Raw genomic sequence first — 20,192 nt, 5'->3', positions numbered from 1 at the left:
ATCTTTCTTCTCATCTCATACTGTAATGAGATCAATGTCATAAGGTTATTGTGGGATTACATACATGTAAAATGCTTAGTACAGTGGTGCATATTAAGTGTTCAATAAATGGCAGCAATTGTTATACAGTAAATAAAAATATTCTTGGCATTGTCATCTTTTCCAAAAGAGCCTTTGGAAAGAATGAATAGGTGGTAGCCATAGCCAAACAAGAATCCCCTCGTGGTCAATAAAGAGATTCTCTTTATTGAGTTTCATCAGTTTTCCCTGCCTCTTGGTCAACTCTTCTTCCTCTTTATGGAAATAAAAATAAAAAGTGATAAAGTAGTTAAACCAATTAGATGATTATAAGATATTGCTGACCAACTCTGGATACGTGGAGGTACTAACTCTCTACCACTGACTCTACCACTGAAGAGCAAGAAGCAGTGGCCTATGGACATAGTTGACTCTTGTATCAAAAGTTGGTGGTGAATCCAGAAAGGATCATTTAAGTACAGACTAAGGACTTCATCTTTATAGGACCTTTCTGCTCCTTCTCCACTCCACCTCATCTCCTCCAGAATATACCTATCCTTTTCATGGGAGGAGGTGATGCTTAATTAGCAATTGCATTTGCTAATAACTGTTCCCATATGGGCTTGAACAACTTGCAGAGGTGCCATCCAATTCCAGCAGCAGCTACAAGGCTCTGTAGGCTCCTACTCAGTTCATCACATAGAAATTCCTTTCAGCAAATGACGTGGAGTACTATGGAAACCCTTCTTGGATTTGTATTATGTGTATTAATCATGGTCACTCTTGCAAAAAGTTGAGCCCTTTTTCCTCTAAAAAGATTGCTACTTGGGGTCCAAGTGCACAGAAGGCAATGGTATTTCTGTGTTTTCTAGCCTGGGGCTCATCTGCAGAATTCAAAGACCTTTTTCTTCTTAAACAACTTAGTTACAAATAGAAACATGGCCCTGCATTTATCTCATTAAAAGAATTTAGTCTCCAAAGAAACTTTATGTGCTTCCTCATCCTGCAAAGACAGGCATGGTGCCTCCTCTGGTTTATAATTAACATTTCCCAAGGACTAAATTGGTCTTTTATTTCCAGATAAAAGAAGCTTACAAAATAGTGTGTAACAATGAGGTCAGGCTCAGTGCTTACATTCCTCTCTCTGAAACAATCATGTGAAGTGAGGCACCAGATATAGGGTTAGGATTTTATCTTCAGTTACTAACTTTAAGTATGACTAATTTCTATCCCTGGCTGGGGATGAAGAGGGAGGAGTTAAGCAAGCTCAGGACCAATTTTTTTAATGGCTTCTAAAACAAAATCTTCCTTATAAATTAACATTTGTAATTTTAGTAGCCACAATGTCAGAAGCTAGACTATAATTTGGCCTATAATACTATAGGTTTTCAAACTTCCTACTTATTCATGTATTTCCCAATGGTCATTTAGAACACTCTCTTCAAAGCCAGTAGTAGTATGCCCAAGAAAATTGCTATTAGCTCCATTTCTGGGTTAAATGGAATAGAAACAAAGAAATTGATTTGAATGGAAAATGCCAGTGTTAGAGGCCAAAGCAAGGATCCATATGCCTTAAAGACAATTCCCTCTAAAAACAGATGGGACCGCCCTGGAGAAGGGCCTGCACTGCCTGCACCATCTGTCTAAGGGCCTTATCAACACAACCCTCCTCCCCGAGAGGGCTCTTAACCATGCAAGAACCCCCCTCAACCTCCTCAGCTTTTCTAGTTTCCAAGCATGGTTTTCTTTCAGACAACACAACCAGCATTTCTCTTTGCTATCTTCTGGGAGCTGCCTTCCCCCCACCCCCTCTTCCACTAGCCCTCTCTTCACCTGGCTGTTCCCCCAGCCCTGCTAAATGCTGGCTCACTCCACGGAAGGGCTCTCAAACCTGTCCATTTCCATGTCCCTGTGCGTCTCTGCTGACTCTCCTCACCTTCCCTCGCCCTGTCCCGATTAGATGGACACACACAACCACTCGCCTTCATCGTCCCACTGAGCATTAGTTCTCCTCATCATGCCACCCCAAATCTGCCTTCACGGACCTGGCTCAGCAACGGGGTCTCACCTATTCTGGCCCAGGTCTGACCCCCTCCTTGGTGTCAGTTAGCACAGTGCTTCTCAAATTTGCATACAAATCCCCAGGACCTTGTGGAAAGGCATACTCTGACTCACTATTTCTGGGATGGAGTCTGAAGCTCTGCATTTCTAACAAGCACCCGAGCGATGTTGTTGCTGCATCTTTAGTAGCAAGGATTTAGAATCCAAGGAGATGTTGGCATGGAGACTGGGCTGCCTCTAACTTTGTCCACTTCTTGAGCCGCGTAACTCTGGATTTACAGGAATCCTTCCCCTTATATAACAAGTACAACATTGAGCCTTTACAGATTTTGCACCAGTAATTACAGTTTTTAAAAAGCATACTCAAAAGAGCTCACTGTACCCACAAGCACCCTTCAGTCCCTTCACTTGCTCCAAGACTTGTGGAATCCATCAGTGCTCCGGGGGGAAAAAAGCTTTTGAAATGGAATTGAATGTGGGGCACTGCCTAGCATATCAGTGAATCCAGTAAGGGCTTTTTTTCCCCTCTTTTGTTATTCACTGAATTTCTTTGAGATGTAAAGACAGACTAGAAACAAAATTAAATTTCCAGGTCTTCTTGCCTCAGTCATTCGCTTCTTGAGAGCACCTTCAAGTGCTGACTGCTCTGAGCCTCAGTTTGTCCAAACAGAAAAGAGAGGATTTTCTACTCAACCTTGTTAGAGAAGGATTTACAGTCTCTAGTGAAACCTGCTATGGAAAGATGCTGTAAAAATGTAGAGTGTTCTTTTGATTATGGATCACATCTGCACCAAGACCAGAAACTTTTTTTTCAACAGAAGAAGGACTTAGTGTTCTCCATTCTCCACAATTTTTTTTTTCCCTCTAATGAGGTATTGAACTACGTAGGCCATAATGACTACAGCTTAAAGGGTAGGTTCAGTTACTATGTAATCTGATAAATCTCTCTTAGCCGTAAGTATCAGCTAACCTCTACTTCTGCTGATATTTTATTTACCCTGTAAATCAGCTCTATTCTTTCACTTCACACAAAGGAAGTTGGGAACCCCAACTCTCGCAGGAATGCAGAGGCAGACAGGCTGCTTTGTGTGTGCCCCTGATCCAGGAACCCCCCTGCAAGCAGGCCATCGCCGCCCCCCCACCAGATGTAGGGCGTGGAGTCCTATCAATCACTAAGGAGGGTTATGCCAGCGGAGTCCTGGGCGGTGAGGAAAAGACGGGCCTAAAAACAGCAGCTGCCTGAACTTGTGCAGCACAGCCAGCCAGAACTGAGAATGGAACCACAGAAGTGAAAACATTAGCGAAAAACAACTGATTGGCATCTAAGTGTGTATCTTACTTTATTTGGCTTTGCTTTCAATTAACTTCAGTCACACTGGTGCATGTGTGGACACAACGTGAGCAAACCTGCAGTTTCCCTTTAGGGCAGCTTTGCTCCCTCACTGGAGGTGCGTCCCAGCTGGGGTGAGGTGCTATGGCTTCCTCCCTCTCTGGAGCAGGATGCCCAGTGGCTAGGGTCACTGCCCTGTCCACAGAGCTGGCGAGGAGGTTTGATGCCCCTCCATTTTTCTTCCTCCACCCCCACCATGCTCCAAGCAAAAGATATGGAAAGATACATGGCATGAGTAGAATTCTAAGAAGAAAGACTTGATGTTAACCTGTTTGATAGGAACACACAGACAACTTTGATTCCAGTCTCTTAGTAGAAAGCAAAATTTCTCCAAATCTCTTTAAAGGAATATCTTTTGGGCACCAGTATAATGAAAGCCAGCACCCTTTAATTTCTTACAGGTCATTCAGTGTCCAATTTCATAGACTTCAAAGGGAGTTTAATCACACAATGAGGAGAAAGGCATATAATAAAATTATTTACATGACTCCTCACTGCTGCAACTATGGGGAGGGGAAGAGAGAAGGTAAGAAAGCAGGGAAACAAATTAAAGGGGAAAGTCAAGGTGAAAATGAATAGTACCGGAGGCCAAAGGTGACTATGAGGTCAAAGGCAAGATAGAATAAGTCTCAAGGTCTATGGGATGTAGAGTTTGGTTTTGAATTAGACTCAGGATGAACTTAGAAGTTAAAGGAGCTCAAAATTAAATATCAACAGAAAAAGTAGAAAAGGGATCAATTTTCTTAAATCACTTTAGATTCTCTAAGTTTTAAATAAACTTTGCCTATAGCATTAATGTCTACAGGATGTTTAGTGTGTGCATTGTGTGTGTGTGTCCTTGATGGTTTCAGAGACATAAAACTCTTATTTTCCCATAAGTTTGAAACATTGACTCATGCTATTGCTACATGGTCAATTTCCAAACTGAGCATTTTCTAAAGACCAAAGCAAAACTATAACTGCACTCTGCAAAAAAGCATCCCAGATCACTTTCAGCCTGGTTGTCTCCTAACAAGATAAGAAAATTCCGCTCTGCTTGTCCGTCCCACACTGAATCCTGATGATTCACCACTCACACACAGCTGCCAGCTCTCTCTGCTTCTAGCTTCTACACTAAATAGTACACTGGAGCATACTGAGTATACTTTCAAATCTACCAGAATGTATCTTTTCAACTGCCTATAAATTGAAGAAAGCCCACAGTTTTGTATTATTGAACTGAGATTTGAACCGTTGTGCCAGACCCTTCTTTTAAAGGTCACAATTCTGACTTTATAACCCCAACTTCCTTTGTTTACAGTCCACTTTAAAAAGGATTTTATGCTTCTTTCACTTTTCCTGTGTTTAAATCAAGTGCTTCTTATATTGCCTTTGCATAATTTTTAAGCTTTGAAAACATTTAACCTTGTTTCTTTATTGGAAGGGGGTAAAAATGCTCATAAAAACAGATGAGGAACATCTCACCTGACATCAGTATTTATTCATCCATGTACTCAATCACTCAACACACCTTTGCCGGGGGTCTATGTAGGCACCTGACACTGATGGCGAGACAAAAGTAGGGTATGTACTGCAATATAACTATATTAAATGGCACCACTGGAAGAAGCTGGAGGAGGAGTACATGGGAATCTGTACTATTTTTTTGCAACCTCCCATGAGTCTATAATTATTTCAAAATAAATAGTTTTTTTAAAAAAATAGGGTTACCGACTGTCCAGGACTCTATCCATTTTAGCACTAAAATTCCCACATCCTCGAAAACCCCTCAGATCCTGGCAAACTGGGACAGTTGATCACTTTATAAAATGAAATGCATTGCCTCTGTCTTCGATTATTTCATATCTAATGAGAACGTAATAAACTAGTGGAGGGAAAAATACTAGTCAGGAAAAGTAACGTATGGCACATGTGTGACCTGGCCTAAATCTTTCACCCATGGTAGATATTGCTAATAGATCACAGACTTCTTTCTTGAGCTCAGACATAGCCTCAGAATCCTTCCCAACACAATGCTTTTCCAGATAGCAACTTTTTTTTTTTTAAGTCCATAAACTCATTTTATTTATTTGTTTGGTTGGTTGGTTTGTTGATTTTTGGCCTAGTGACATGTGGAATCTTAGTTCCCCTACCAGGGATCTAACCCGTGCCCCCTGCAGTGAAAACGAGGAGTCCTAACCACTGGACCATCAGGGAATTCCCCCCATACAGCAACTATTAATGAACTGGAGTTGGCAATAGAATTGAAACCCATTTGCTATCCTTGCATTCTTCTGCAGTGTCAAAGAATTTTTCAGGCATTTTTACTTTAATAGACAAGCTTAAGAAGAAAGCTCCAATTTCCAGGCCATGCTCTACTCTTGACTGGAAAAATAAACAATTGTTAAGAGTTGCTATGCATAGTTTTGTATTTCTTCTTTAAGGTCCTCTCAATACTGTACAGGTTATCCCAAAATTAGTTTAGTCATTTATTGTCAATCTTAAAATCACAACAATTTTCAGAGATGCTCTTTAAACTCCAACATATTTCTATGACATATATACAAATAATGTAGAAGTAAATTTTTTTTTTCAGTGAAAGTGGTGATAGAATTTCACAGCATATGGTTTATTTTAACAAAATAAGCACCTTCCACCGACCCACAGCATCTGTGTACTTTTGAGAGTAAAACTACATACACTCACACTCATACACTGTTTCTGTACTTCCTCTTCCTTCGACCCATCTTTCAGACAAACGAGTGGGTAAACAACATCTACTCCAATCTTATTAAGTACAAGTGTATTTGATAACAGTGAAGGCTTTCATTCTGATATATATATACAGTGCTCCAGACTAGAATCTAACCCTGTAACATCTTTCAACAGTTAACGCAGGAGAGCATAAAAAGGTTTCAGAGTCATAGCGGGTTAAGTTCAAAGCCTGGCCCTGCCATTATCCAACTGTGTGATATTACTCTCCCTGAGCTCAGTTTCTTCACATATAAAATCATTAGAGTAGTCCAGACTCATTGGGTTACTGTACTAGTCAATGAAACAATGGGCATAAAGTACAAAATATAAAAAATAATAGCGGTCATTTATCTTATATTATTACTACCGCAGTTACATTTTTGTTGTTTTCCCAGTAACAGCTGAAATCAAAACCTACGTTTATCACTAGGCCATCAAAACTTTTTTTAGAATTTTCATTTCTTTTTGTTTATTTATATTATAATTAGCTCAGTTATACAATATATCTAGGACTAGTGCTCATATGTCACACAAATATAAATCATCATATTTCAATAAATATTTTAAAATGTCTGCTCAACATTTAGACTGTGTATATACCACCAAAACACTGTTGAGGAGATGCACACCAGTTGACATAATTGAACCAAATCGTAAATAAATTCAAATTTTAAAGAAAAGATAATAGGTTTTCCTCTTCTAAACTATCAAAGTTTGAACTGTCTAGTATCTTAGCAGCACTTAAGTGGTTAGGTGATAGTATTTACTTTCAACTTTTAAATCTTTTTATTGAACTAGCAAGAATGAGATTTTTTAAGAAATGAAACACTAAAGGATTGGAATTTTTCCCTCTTCATTCTTTATACTTGTCCAGAACACAGGAGATTTTCCAAAAATGCTGTTGCCAACTGGCTGAAAAGCAAATACCACTGCCCGAAAACCAATTAAATTCATACATTTGGTAAATGATATAATTTCTAAGTTACTCAATTCATTAAATCTCTAAATATTCAGTAGTCTGATGGGAGTGCATAGTACAAATAATGTATTATTTGAACCTAGTTTCCTTTGATCTTATTGAGTTTTCGAATTTCATGACTAATATACATATATTTTTAAACTGAGTTTATATGCCCAGTATGCTGTTTGGCCTAATTAAGAATCTTGAAATGTGAACTATAGAGAGGTTCTAAAAATAAAATTCAGTCATAAATCTCTATTATTAATTTAGATATGATCTCAAGTAGCACATACACAAAGGCTACAAAAATAATGTACAAACGAACAGACGAGCGAAATCAATCTGATCATGTAGGTGTTAATGTTTCCTTCCGACTCTCCCTCCAGTTGAAAAGATCAAAGTGAGGCCTGGAATTATCATTGCATTGGTCTCAGTCATCCCAGTTTCACAGAGTTCAGTCATTCTGTGTGTTCTATATTCAGTGCAGCTGTTGTTGTGGCTCTTGAGATGTTAGACTCACTAATAAGTTATTTTCCAGTCTTTTGGCAAGAATGGGGCTATAAGAGAAATGGCTTGTCTTGATGTGTTCCAGCTGGAAGTAAATATGTTCTCCCATTGAAAAACAGGTCATCGCCTGGAGGTTTCCAAATTTTGCCTAACTGAGCACTGGATTAGGAGTTGCCAAGGAACCCAATGGTTATATGTGATTAAGGAAACAGAGGGACATACTGATCCAAGCCCCAGGAAGAGGTTAAGAACTCTTCATTTCAATCCCACGTTTTCTTGCTAACGTGTTTTACAACCTTGAAAATGCCACTTAGCCTTTGGCTATGCTTACAGAGCTACCCTAATTATTTAATATTTATTGAATACTCATAAAGAACTGGTTACTGAAGAGAACATAAAGCAAAAACAACTAGCTCTGTCACCCCAGTGTTTATTTTACAAGGACACCATTAGCAATATTTCACAGCCTACCACCTTAAAAATGCACTCTGCACTACTAAAGATCACTCAATATTTAGAGAATATTCATTACTAATTTTTCAACAGGATGAAAGAGAGCAGTTGGAATTGGCTTACATTTTTGACCCAGTGCACAATTCTAAGAAATCCTTAATTCAGAACAAAGTGAAAGAAGGCTTTTATTCTGATAACTAGAGCCTGCACTATGAAGATAGACCAAGAAAACAGCCAAAATATGGGGCAGTTGTGAGATTGTATCTCTTTGGCTTTGACTAAGTTGTGATTTAATGTACTTTTGGTCATTTTGTCAAAGACAAGTTTGTGTTGACGCCAAGGAAAAACAGTGCTCTCCCTCTGCACTGAGGAGGCTCTCTTATGTTGAAATCACACCCCATTTCCCTTGACCCGTGTCACCAACACACTCTGTCCTAATCTAGCAAACTGTGTCTGCATAGATAGCACCAAAGTTGCTATGAACTATTTGGATCTGCCAGTGTGAATAGTCATGGACATTTGCAGTATTCAACATGATACCATGGTGTTGCAGCTTATTCATGGATGTGTATGACTGGTTGGTTTTCCCTGCTGTGAGGAACTGTTTTCAACAGCAAATCATATAGGCCAGAATCTTTAAAATAGTTATGCTAGAGGTTTTTTTTCTTTCTGTTTTGCTTGAAATCCTTGTTTTAAAATGAGGTTCTGTGATTATTTATCCTAGCCTAAGAAGCCATGGAAAAATGTTACATTTGAAGAAGATACAAGCTGGGAATCATTTAACCAGCTAAGAGAATCATTTTTACCTATTCTTGGATTCAATATGTAAGTACAATACACAGAAAGATATTTTTTTCTCTCATTTCCTCTTCATGCTTTAAATTTTTATAAGAAATGTGCTGTGTAAAGATGGATGTGAATAAAGGTAAGAAACAGTTATAATATCTAAAGTCTCCTAACTGCTTTTGCTTTCAAAATTATATCCTTGAAAACCTATCAATTTAGCCCCTTACTACTTCACACTGCATGATTATTTGTGAAGAGCTATTCTGAAGTTTATTTTAGTGCTATCTGTAAAAAGAAAATAATAGTAATAACAGATTGCAAAGTCAGTAAATTTATCCAGTGTCATTAGAGAATAAGAAGTTCCCCATAGACACATTTACTTCTTTAAGAGCCCAGACTTTTAGTGGACATCATTTCACATTTTCATAATGACTTTGTGTTAGCATTATACAAATAATTATTGTACTATGCTTAAAGATAGTAGTAGCCTCATAACTATTAGATGTACAGGCTGTTTGTCCCTATACCAAATGGCCCCAGGCCGCTCCCTAATGGGAGACTCTACAGCCTCAGACTTCTCTTTCACTGTGAGCTGTCATTTTTCAGTATTTGGACTCTCACAACCCTGCCTCAAAACCACCTTTGCTTTGAAGGTGGAGGTGGGGAAATAAGCAAACTCCTTATAAGTTTGTGCTCCCCACTGGGTCTATTTCCTTTGGAAGAAGATTTACCAGACAGCATGCTGAATTATGAAATGATGGAACAACTGAACAGAAAAAAATTAGATGTGAGCAAATTATGTTTTCTGCTAGTAATGTATACTAGCTGTTATTTCCTACCTGATTTTTACACAGATTGCTTTCTCTGCAGATTTAATACTATGATCTTGTCTTTACCAGACCTCTTCTGCTTTATTCTACTTCCCTAGTTTCCCAATGAGATTTTAAGTCTTAACCCCATACTCTCAAAGTTCTGCCCAGTTTTGTATGGATATCTGGTAGCCCTATGGGTTAGATTTTCTGTTCCAGTGATACAGGTCTTGGATGAAACTCTAACAGTTTCACTGAGTTCAAGCCCAGCTTGTTTTGAACAATAGTTATAACCAGCAGCTATAGCTTCTAATGTTAAAACTGATCCTTTGCAAACCTCACTAGAGAAAATATGACTTATCTATAAGACACTGCCATGGCAGAGAATTCAATTCTTAGCCTCTCATTTAGTTCAATGAGCCAAGACAGGCTGCCCCTGACGAACGTTACCACCACCTCAGCACACAGTATAACAAAGCCAAGAAAATTCCAAACTGCCATCAATCACCCATGTGAGAGAAACACTTTATGATCTTTAAAGTGGGCCTTTGTCCATTAGTACAGCTCTCTGACAATGCTCAACACATTTATTCAGGGTGGATTTGACTCTTGGCTCAATGAGATCTAAGGGAAGTTAAAAACACAGAAGGGCAATTTTTATCGCTTATTTCTGTGGGAGCCTAGAGAATTTGTTTAGAAATCCAAGTTCTATGGCCTGAAGTACTCAAACTGTCACTAACACACAGCAAGTTCATAGACTGACAAAGACCACACAGACGTCTCAGTTTCCCCCTAAGGGAATCAAATCTGTTTGTCCTACCGCTGTGCAGAGATATATTTTAATAGCAGCACAATTCTTTACAATTAGTGTCTGTTTCATGACTAATTTTACAGGAGTCTGTGTGACCATTAAGTAATATACTCCTTTGCGGCATGCAGTACTCACTTCACTTTCAAAGTTAGGCTTCTTTAAAACTGTATTATTTTTCTCTTGCAGAACAGCCAGTTGGTTAAAACTGTTAGAATCATCCTCAAACGATTATATTTTATAATGTGTTTTCACATTGAGCAAAGGCAGAATGGGGACGTGAGCCAAAAGCTCTCCATCCATATGAAACGTAAGAAGCCTAATTGAAGAGGTCATATATCCAGAAGCCAAGGTGGCTTCAGAGGGCTGAGATCAGAGCCCATCTTTGGTCAACTGCAGAGTGGGCTCTGTCTTCACCTGGGGTCAGTGTGTGCCGGGAGTCACACCTGACACTGAAAAGTAGAATAATTATCCATTCAGTACCAACTCCACATCGTGAAAGTCCCACTGAACTATGCCTGGGTGATCAGAAACCATATCTAGGTGACCCCAGCACTCCTCCTGCTGAAGCCCCCTAGCCACCTGCCTCTCCGCAGCCCTGGGCAGACCATGGAAAGGACCAGCAGGGCTCCAGCTCTCCGCCTTCTCATCAGTTGATCTGTCTCTAAAGAATGGAAAATCTTTCTTTCAACTCATTCTAACACCCACTCCCCACTTCCCTGCCCTTTTTCTCCCAAGGAATGTAACTTGAGCTGAAATACAAACAGAGTCGCTCACACTCTTTTTTTTTTTTTTTTTTTTGCTCCTGTTGCATAAAAACTGAAGGAGGGAGACAAAGGCGCACATGAAGTTTGGAGATTAATACCTCTTCTGGTCCCAGCTGTCAGATTGATTTCTTCTTTGTAGCTAAATCAGGTCATTACGCTACAAATCTTTATTCTAGATGAAAGATTTAAATCTCCACAGAATTAGGGGAATTTTGGGGCGGGGGAGCATAATAAGCTGTCCATAGTAATTGGCTGTAGTTTTATCTGGATGCTTGTATGGAGGCTGCTATCAAATCCCGATAAACTTTTCCTGACCCCGTTCACTTTCCGGAGTCCCTGGGAATCCCAGCAACCGACTGCATTGTCCTGGCACTCAGACTTCGTGCTCAATTATAAACTGTCTCCACATCTAAGACATCACGTTTCTACCGAAGTACTTTAAACAATCAAAGAAATTAAAAGATCTTTGCGTTGCTTTGTAATAATAATAGTAATTTTTTTAAAAGTTTCTATAACTCAAGTATTTGTCCTTGATGTGTTCTGAATTATTTCCTCAGAATTAAAAAAAAAAAAAAAAAAAGCAGACATAATGGAAGGCTTAGAGATTCCATTCAGCCGCTTTAAAAGCAAAACCAAAGAACAGCAGTGGCAGCAGAAGTCTGAAAAGGCATTAAGTCATCAAAATCGCCATTCAGTGGAACAGCTTTGGAACAGATGTGTCTCCCATCGTCTTTATCCAAAGAACCAGGGAGGGGACATTGAATATATAAATAAAGATAATAAGGCAACCAGCCTTAAGTCAGTGCCGCTTTTAGTCAGGTATTCTTCAGGCAGACTTGTTAAACGGTTTCAAAGCACCCCTTGTAGTTTTTGCATCACGTAACAACCTCTTATTTTCCCAGTATTTCGGGCAGTAAATGGATGATGGTGAGCACTGAGCTCTAAATCAGGAGACTTATGTTGTATGTGCAGAAAGTGGGAGTGAAAACTCATCTGTAGTTCTGATTAGGCTGAAAAAAGCCCCCTTTTGTTCAGGAGCTCCAAGCACAAATCCAGATTTCTGCAGAGCCTTTTGTGTTCAGATCTCCAGGAGGCAGTGATCACTACGTTTCTACATGGACAGCGCCCCAGAGCTGGGCAATGCTGAGGCTCTGGACTTAAGGCCTTTTGAAAATCTCCACTTGCCACACTTTTAATCCTGTTTCCTTACTAACTTCTAGAGAGGTTCTCTTTTCAATTGTCTCAAGAGCAGGCTACTCCTCTGAAGGAGGAAAGGCGGGGTCTGTCAAGGAGCAGGCAGAAATGCTCTTGGGTCAACGTACTCATGTCAAAAGTCCTGTGAAAGCTGTTGGGATCCTGCCATAAATGTTTGAAATCCTGACTGAGAGAAAGGCTAGAAACTAGGGCTGACCCTGCTCATAACCTCAAGGCCCCATCTGACAAAATTATCTGTGACCCGGTTCTGTCATAATGTCTGAAATTGCTCCCTCTGAAGACCTCGTCCCTGTTAAGTGCCTCCCCTCCAAAAGGTCCCAATTTAAATGCTAATGTTTTGCTCACCCAATATCAGTCATTAGTTTATCACATTAGCCTCAGTCACCCTGGGAAAATGGAACTTGGTCGGGTAAGCACTGAAGAAAGGCAAGGTGAAAGGGATGTTCCAGAACTTGTGTGGGGAGCAGAGATATGAATGGGGGTGGTTAAACAGAGCGCACTGGGCTCAGCATGAACCAGTAGGTCTCCCACCCCCGTAGAAGCGGGGTACACAGCATGCATCCCACAGGAAGGTGCTAGAAGGAAGATTAGGGGATACTTTAAACAAGCTTTATCTTCATCATATTTTTGTCTAGAGCTGGTCCTAGTTGGGGCGAAGTAAATCCAATAAACAAAACAGAAAATACTAACCCTAATCCCAACAAAAAGAGATGGTCAAACAGTCCATATGCCTCCAGAAGAAAGAACTCAGTTGGGAATTTGAAACACACACTTGGCCCTTGACATTTAAGATGATCCACTACAAACTAGGCCAACTCTATTTGACAGAATGACAGCCATTCCCACAGTGGCTTTGGGATGTTATTTGAAAATCAGATTATTTTTTAAAGGCAACATCCATTGTTAGGCTTGTTTTCTTTCAGTTAATCTTAATGGGAACATCCTTATCTACAAGGGCAGATACCTTTTTGTGGAGCTTTCTGCAATATACAAATGTGTTGCCTTGTAATGATCTTTCCAGTTAAATTAAGATGGTCTGTACTACAAAAGCCTATGTGTACAAACAACATGGGTTAGATAGAGGAAAGAACTATTTATTAGGTGCCTAAAACACAAGATGAACAGCACAAGATGGCATATTTGTGCAAACCTATTTTTTTCTTTTTTTTTTTTTTTTTTTTTGCGTTACGCGGGCCTCTCACTGTTGTGGCCTCTCCAGTTGCGGAGCACAGGCTCCGGACGCGCAGGCTCAGCGGCCATGGCTCACGGGCCCAGCCGCTCCGCGGCATGTGGGATCTTCCCGGACCGGGGCACGAACCCGTGTCCCCTGCATCGGCAGGCAGACTCTCAACCACTGCGCCACCAGGGAAGCCCAAACCTATTTTTTGAAACACTTAAAATCCAACTTGTTTTATTAATTTTTTAAAAATGATGCTTATTCTTAACATGTTCAAATATCTCCCAGAGGGGAAAGCGGTCTGCTAAAAAGCTCTTGATCTTAATTCATTTTCAAGCATCTGCAAATTAAAAGAACTGTTGGGGAGATGTGCCACTCATTTGTTGGCTGAGAGGCACTTTTGTTTTCAGTGGGAAGAGAGATGTTCATTTAAACTTGGAGGAATCACCTTAAATTCAGGAAAGAGCAATGTCTTCGTGTAAATAGGAATATGTGACTTTCCAGATATTTTCCAGTGGCTCTCCATGGGAAGGGAAATTTCAGAATACTCAGCTGATGAGGCAGGAACACATGTCCTTTAAAGTATCTCTGCGTTAAAGAAAGTATCTTTGCACTTACGGTACCACCTGCTGGTGGTGAGGGAGTTTGTTCCTGGGCAGAAAAGATGACCTGGTGAGATAGAACTGTGTAGTGTTCATGAAGACAAAGCTTTCTGATCAAACTGACATTTCCTAGGTTGAGGCTGGAGAAGTCACCTAATCCTACTGAACCTCAGTTACATTATCTGCAAAATGGGCACAATAATAATCCCTCTTTATAAGATTGTTGTTCAACATTAAAATGAGGTAATGCCTACAAATGGTAATGAACGTATAGTGCACAGTGCCTGAAATGCAATAAGTATCCAATAAATGACAACAACCGGTCACGTCATTATTCATCACTGAAATTAAAATCTTAGACAATGATTATATCAAGCTCATAATATGAACCTTTTTGGTTAAAACATTTTTGTACGATGAGGGAGGTTTAAGGTAGGGAATCATTTACATAGAAACAAGACAAGCATTCTCAGATGCTAGTGTATACTTTTATAGGTGCGTTCTTATGGCCACACGTAAAATGTTTGAGTTCATCATTACCCTCAGCTCTGGAAAGAGCTGAAGATACATACCCTTAAGCACGGGATCTAGAAAGGAGTCATCAAGTCTCTCTACAGTGGTTGCTCCAGAGGCCTCTGAGATACCTGTGAATTATCTGTGAACTTATATCAGTTTGCCATCAAGGGGAACAGAGACAATTTGAAAAAGTTACTGTTGTGTGTGGCTAAACCCTGATTTTCAGCTAGCCTGCTGCAAACATCTTAACAAACAAAAAAAAATTACTGATTCAGTCATTCCTCTTTCCACCAAGACCATATTCCATCTGTCAAAGAGACACAATCTCAACACGGTTTGTTGAGTGTTTGCAAAGACATGAATAAACTTTGGTGTTCCTGCTATTTACTCACTGAGGAAGACAAAGATCAAGGCCAAACATCCAGAACTCCACTTGTGTTTCTTGTCAGATCTTAGGGATTTTCCGTCATGCCTAAATCATAAAGATCATAAAGTCCATCCCTTATGATTGTACATATGAAAAAAACAGGCCACAGAGAGGTTAGTCATTCACTTGAGGTCAGAAGGCTCATTATAGGCAAAGCTGTATCAGAAGGCAAGTCTCCTGAGAATCCACGCAGGCCTCTTTGCACTTCCCGCATATGACTTAGAAGGAAGACCAGGGGTTTGCATCTCTTCTAATTCCAAAGTACAAGAGTCAAAAGGGAGATCTCCATGCGGAGTTGCAAATCAGGCAACTCTAGTGAAACCAGCAATTTTACCTAATGTTTATTAAAACGGATCAAGCCATGCTATCCTATTAACTTTGCTTAGAATCCTCAATATGCCATGGTCAAATAATAAAATAAAAGAGTAGGAAACTAAGCAATGAGACAATCCAGACCATGCTGTATCAGTGATTAATGTACAACTTGGGTATTGGGAGAACTGAATTGAATTTCTCTGATGCACTCAATGAAGGCATTAACTGGTATGCTATAATGTTAATAGCCCTGTTGAAGATATAAAAGTTTTCCTTTAACAAGCTGATAGGCCCAAAATAAATCCAATTTTTAACTATAAAGTTCTTATGGTAACATTTTATCATAAAAAAATTACTGCTTTGCAGTTTTCTCCAGTTAACCCAGTTCCTTCCTCATTCACTTTTGTGAAGTCAACACACACACACAAACGTACACACACATAATCCCATTCCTCCATCCCCTCCCCCCATTTCTGCCAAGAATTGAACACTGCAGTACTTTCAATAACACTTCTGCAGAAAGGGCAATTGTGGGTTTGGTTTTGTTTTGTTTTTTAACAATTCTGATTTGTGGTAAAGAAGGGATAAGTCAGAAGCCTCTCTAGGTAGAATGAAGAACTACTCAGATACTTCTCTGAGCTGGGAAGGTGTGCCTTTTGGAGGCTGAAGAGAATTGAAACATCAAGTGAGAATTTCCCTGTTGTCATTCAGTCTGAAAACCAATATAGAACTGGAAATGCTGCTTCACACTTCCTTACCCCAGTGCCTGCAAAGCTCACATAGCACACTATAATTTACATAGGGAATGAGATGGCCTGGAGTGTTGTGAGAAGGAGTCAGGAGCCAGGCAAGGCAGACTGAATTCAAGCTTCCCTGGTACTGATATGACAACCATTAGCTTCCACTATTTCTGACTTTTCCATGCTTGCTATCTAATTATGTCACATCTTGAAAATGCAACAAGAGAAAATTCTATTTCAGCTCTAATAATAGAAATGGGTAATATTTACCACTTTAACAGATGGTGCTGTGTTGTGAATGAAGACTGCGTCTTCAGACACATTATACAGATGAAGTTACTTCGGCAATAGTGGAACGTATGGGAATTAGAAAACTAAGTAGACTATGGGAGCAATGTGATTTTAAGAAACTAATTTAATCTAAATTGTGGTGTCAAATGAAAATTTAACACCATAAAGAAATGTATGTAGGAGAAGCAACTAAATGTCTAAGTAGGGGGGAAAGGCAATTTTAAAATGTTATTTTAAAGTGTATTAGTGGCACTGAATCCTACTCTATTGAAAAATCAGATCATTTTCCCAAACAAAAGCAGAGTCTACAAACTTAGTACTAGCAATATGCTGCATTAGCCAAGATGTCCATGAACCAAAGATGAAAACAAAATGACTGAATTGTACTCTGTATAAACCACAACCAATATAGGAGAGCAAGAAGAAACAACTTGGATGAAGATTTGAATAAAGATGTCTGAGGACAAATGATGCATCTTCTCTGCATAGGGTCTCCCCCTGTTTTAAGACTTCAACTGGCTGCAAATTCCAGATTTCCACCATGGTCAGTAATATGCATTTCCCCATCAGAATTCAACTAGGAAGTTGCACGTGGAAACTCACCTGGAGGAAATTAGAAATGTTTTGAGCACATTAGGAACAATCTACTCTTCCCCGGGTCACAATTAAGGACAGACAAACAATACCAGCCAGTGCAAAGTGCAACAGTCTTCCTGGGAGGAGTGGGGGGAATGGGCCTAAATTTGATAAGATGCAGTCAACCTGCAGCAAATAAACTTCTTGAGATACTAGTGAAGTTCGGGAATTGAGAGAGAACATTATCTAAGAGGAAAAGCAAATGATTAAGTTCTGTGTTAACACGCAACAAACCTTTATTGTGCCATTCTGGGCCCTAAGAACTGAGTAGGGCCTAACCAGGTAGCACCTGTCTTGCCAGGACCCCAAAGTCAATTAAATTAAGCCATAGTTCCCTATAATGCCATCGTCCTCAGCAGGTTCTCTTTGAGACACGTGGGGTAAGTGAGATAACAGAAAAGGATGGACCTCCACCAAAAGGTGCCCAGCAACTCATCTTCAACTTTCAGCCACTGCAGCCCTGCTACCTGAATCCCCCCTACTCATTGCAGCCTCCCTGAATCTCTGGCATAATATAGACAACAATAAAAGAGAGCCTCATTATGGAATCCTAGGAAAGAACGTCACCACACTGACACACAGAGGCATTATAGAAGAAAATTGGTAGATGTCTACAACAAAATTTGTAAAAGTGTACGTCACTTTTTAAATCATGCCACCTTGCATATTTTAAATGCACCACAGTTGAAATGTAAATGCAAATTGTCTAGATATCACATACTGCCAAATATGCCTTAAATAGACAAGGACTATGCTATTTATAACCTACAGAACACCATGAAAAACCTCATTTTCTAAGTGTAAAGTGTGGAAGCTAGGATAAAAGAAAGCGTTTCACTTGATTTATGAGCTTTAAAATATTAAAAATAAGGTACTCCAAATCAAGAATTTGTGAATATGGACATCATGTTTAAAAATTCTTTTAGGGGGTACAAAAGCAAAATATTTGAAGAACATGGAATTATGCCCTACTGCAAATAATCAGATCTTTTCCAGAATCAAACCATTTTCCTAGAGTAGGAGGTATTTCAAAGGCTCTGACTGAATGTCTATGAGTAGAAAAGAAGCAACACCCTATAAAGGAAAAGAGATGTGGTGGAGAAAAGAAGGTGAAAGAATACAGATGAAACTGCCTATTTCATCATTTTCCCATGGTTCCACGTAGCAGCCGTAAGAACACATGTTGTAGACATCCCATATCAGGGAGTGAAACTGATCCAGGGCCCTAGCTGCTGTTCTATGAAATCCTTCTGCGCTTTGCCCCAAGGATGTACGCCCCACAGGCAGCTGCCTGCCATTGACCAGGTGCTGCAGACACACTCAGGTGGATAGGTTCCTGCTTCCTGGGAGACATGAGGCTACTTTACTGTCCAAGTTGGGCTCAAGGCCAGGACAAATCTTCCTTAGATTGCACAGCAGTCCACGACTCTCCCTCCCAGCATTTTCTTCCTCTCTCTCAGCATCAGGCTCTCATCCTGAACTGATTCTCCCAGCCTTACATTTCCTTCCACAGGCACCCCTAATAAAAGCCTTGCACATTAAATTCCATTGCTCTCTGCCAGAAGACAGCACACAAACAACCTAGAAGCCCAAAAGGATTTCTGGATTTCCTACAAGCCCTATCTTGCCTCTTATATACAGCCTCCAGAGGTTTCTCTCCATTTTCTCCAGAAAAACTGCACGGACTTTAAAAAATTCCTCCTGGTCAATTTCCCCACCTTGTGAACTATTCACATCTACTTGGAAGACAATTTTCGAAAACACTTTGAAAAAGCGTTCTAACCATAATGAGGCAGTTTATGCAGAGACAGTTCATGCAGTCAAATAAATACTTGTCAAATGTTGGAAGCCAGGTCTTGATTTGGAGTGATTTATTTTTTAATATTTAAAGCTTATAAATTAAGTGAAACACTGTCTTTCATCCTAGCTTCCACACTTTACACTTAGGAAAATGAAGTTTTTCATGGTGTTCTGTAGGTTATAAATAGCATAGTCCTTGTCTATTTAAGGCATATTTGGCCGTATGTGATATCTAGACAATCTGGCACTTAAACTTCAACTATGGTGCATTTAAAATACGCAGGATGACATAAGCCATAAGCTGGACTTCTAAACTTTGGGTTTTTTACGATTGATATTTAAAATAATGTATCAAGAGGTTAATACCCCACTTGAAATTGTCTCTATGTCTCTTTCTACACACAACTGCTTTGACTGTTATGATTGTCAAGATAAATTAGAAAAGCGTTGAGCCAATTGTGCCTTTAGACACAGCTTTAAATATCCCTACAACAGAGGAACAATGAAAAGGTTAACCTAGAAAACTTCTAAGGTTTCTCCCAGCCTTAATAACATAGGATTCTATAATTCTATGGCTTAATGCAGTCAGATATGTTTAGAGTTCTCCCTCCCCAACCGTGAGTTCCCTTTACATGAAATCTGAGTTACTACGAAATTTCCTTCTCTAAACAGTTGCAGCAACCATGACAATTCCAGTTCGAATATATGGGCATTGCTGGGTCACTCCTGTAACTAGCCTCAATCAGATGATCAAGAACCAGCGCTGGATCTGAGAAGAGAAAGATCCCTCTGAGCTCTGTCTTCCTTCTTTCTGTTGTTGCTTTGGGGGGATAAGGATGGGAGAATTAGAAGGGCTTGTATACTCTAAAAACAATGCAACACATTTTCCCCAAAGCTCATACTTTCTGCAATCAAAAGTTACTTGCAGAAAGTACCTTCTGAAGGGTCCGAACCATTGACAGTGGCATTTAAGCATGCTTAGCCATCAAAGTCCCCCAACGCCAAAATGCACAACTAAACTCAAACCTTCACTTAACGATGCGAGCATGAAGAACCATGGGTTTAAGTAGGAGAACCCAGCTCCCTCCCTTTCCCAACTATCTCCTCCTTCAAACACTATACACAGTCTGCACCTTCAGAAGTTACCTGGTAATCAAAGATAAATGAGAACAAATTAAAT

This window comes from Kogia breviceps, chromosome 13 (assembly GCF_026419965.1).
Source record: "Kogia breviceps isolate mKogBre1 chromosome 13, mKogBre1 haplotype 1, whole genome shotgun sequence".
Classification (NCBI taxonomy): domain Eukaryota; kingdom Metazoa; phylum Chordata; class Mammalia; order Artiodactyla; family Physeteridae; genus Kogia; species Kogia breviceps.
The sequence above is the reverse complement of the archived record's forward strand: the minus strand, read 5'-3'. Positions refer to the sequence as shown.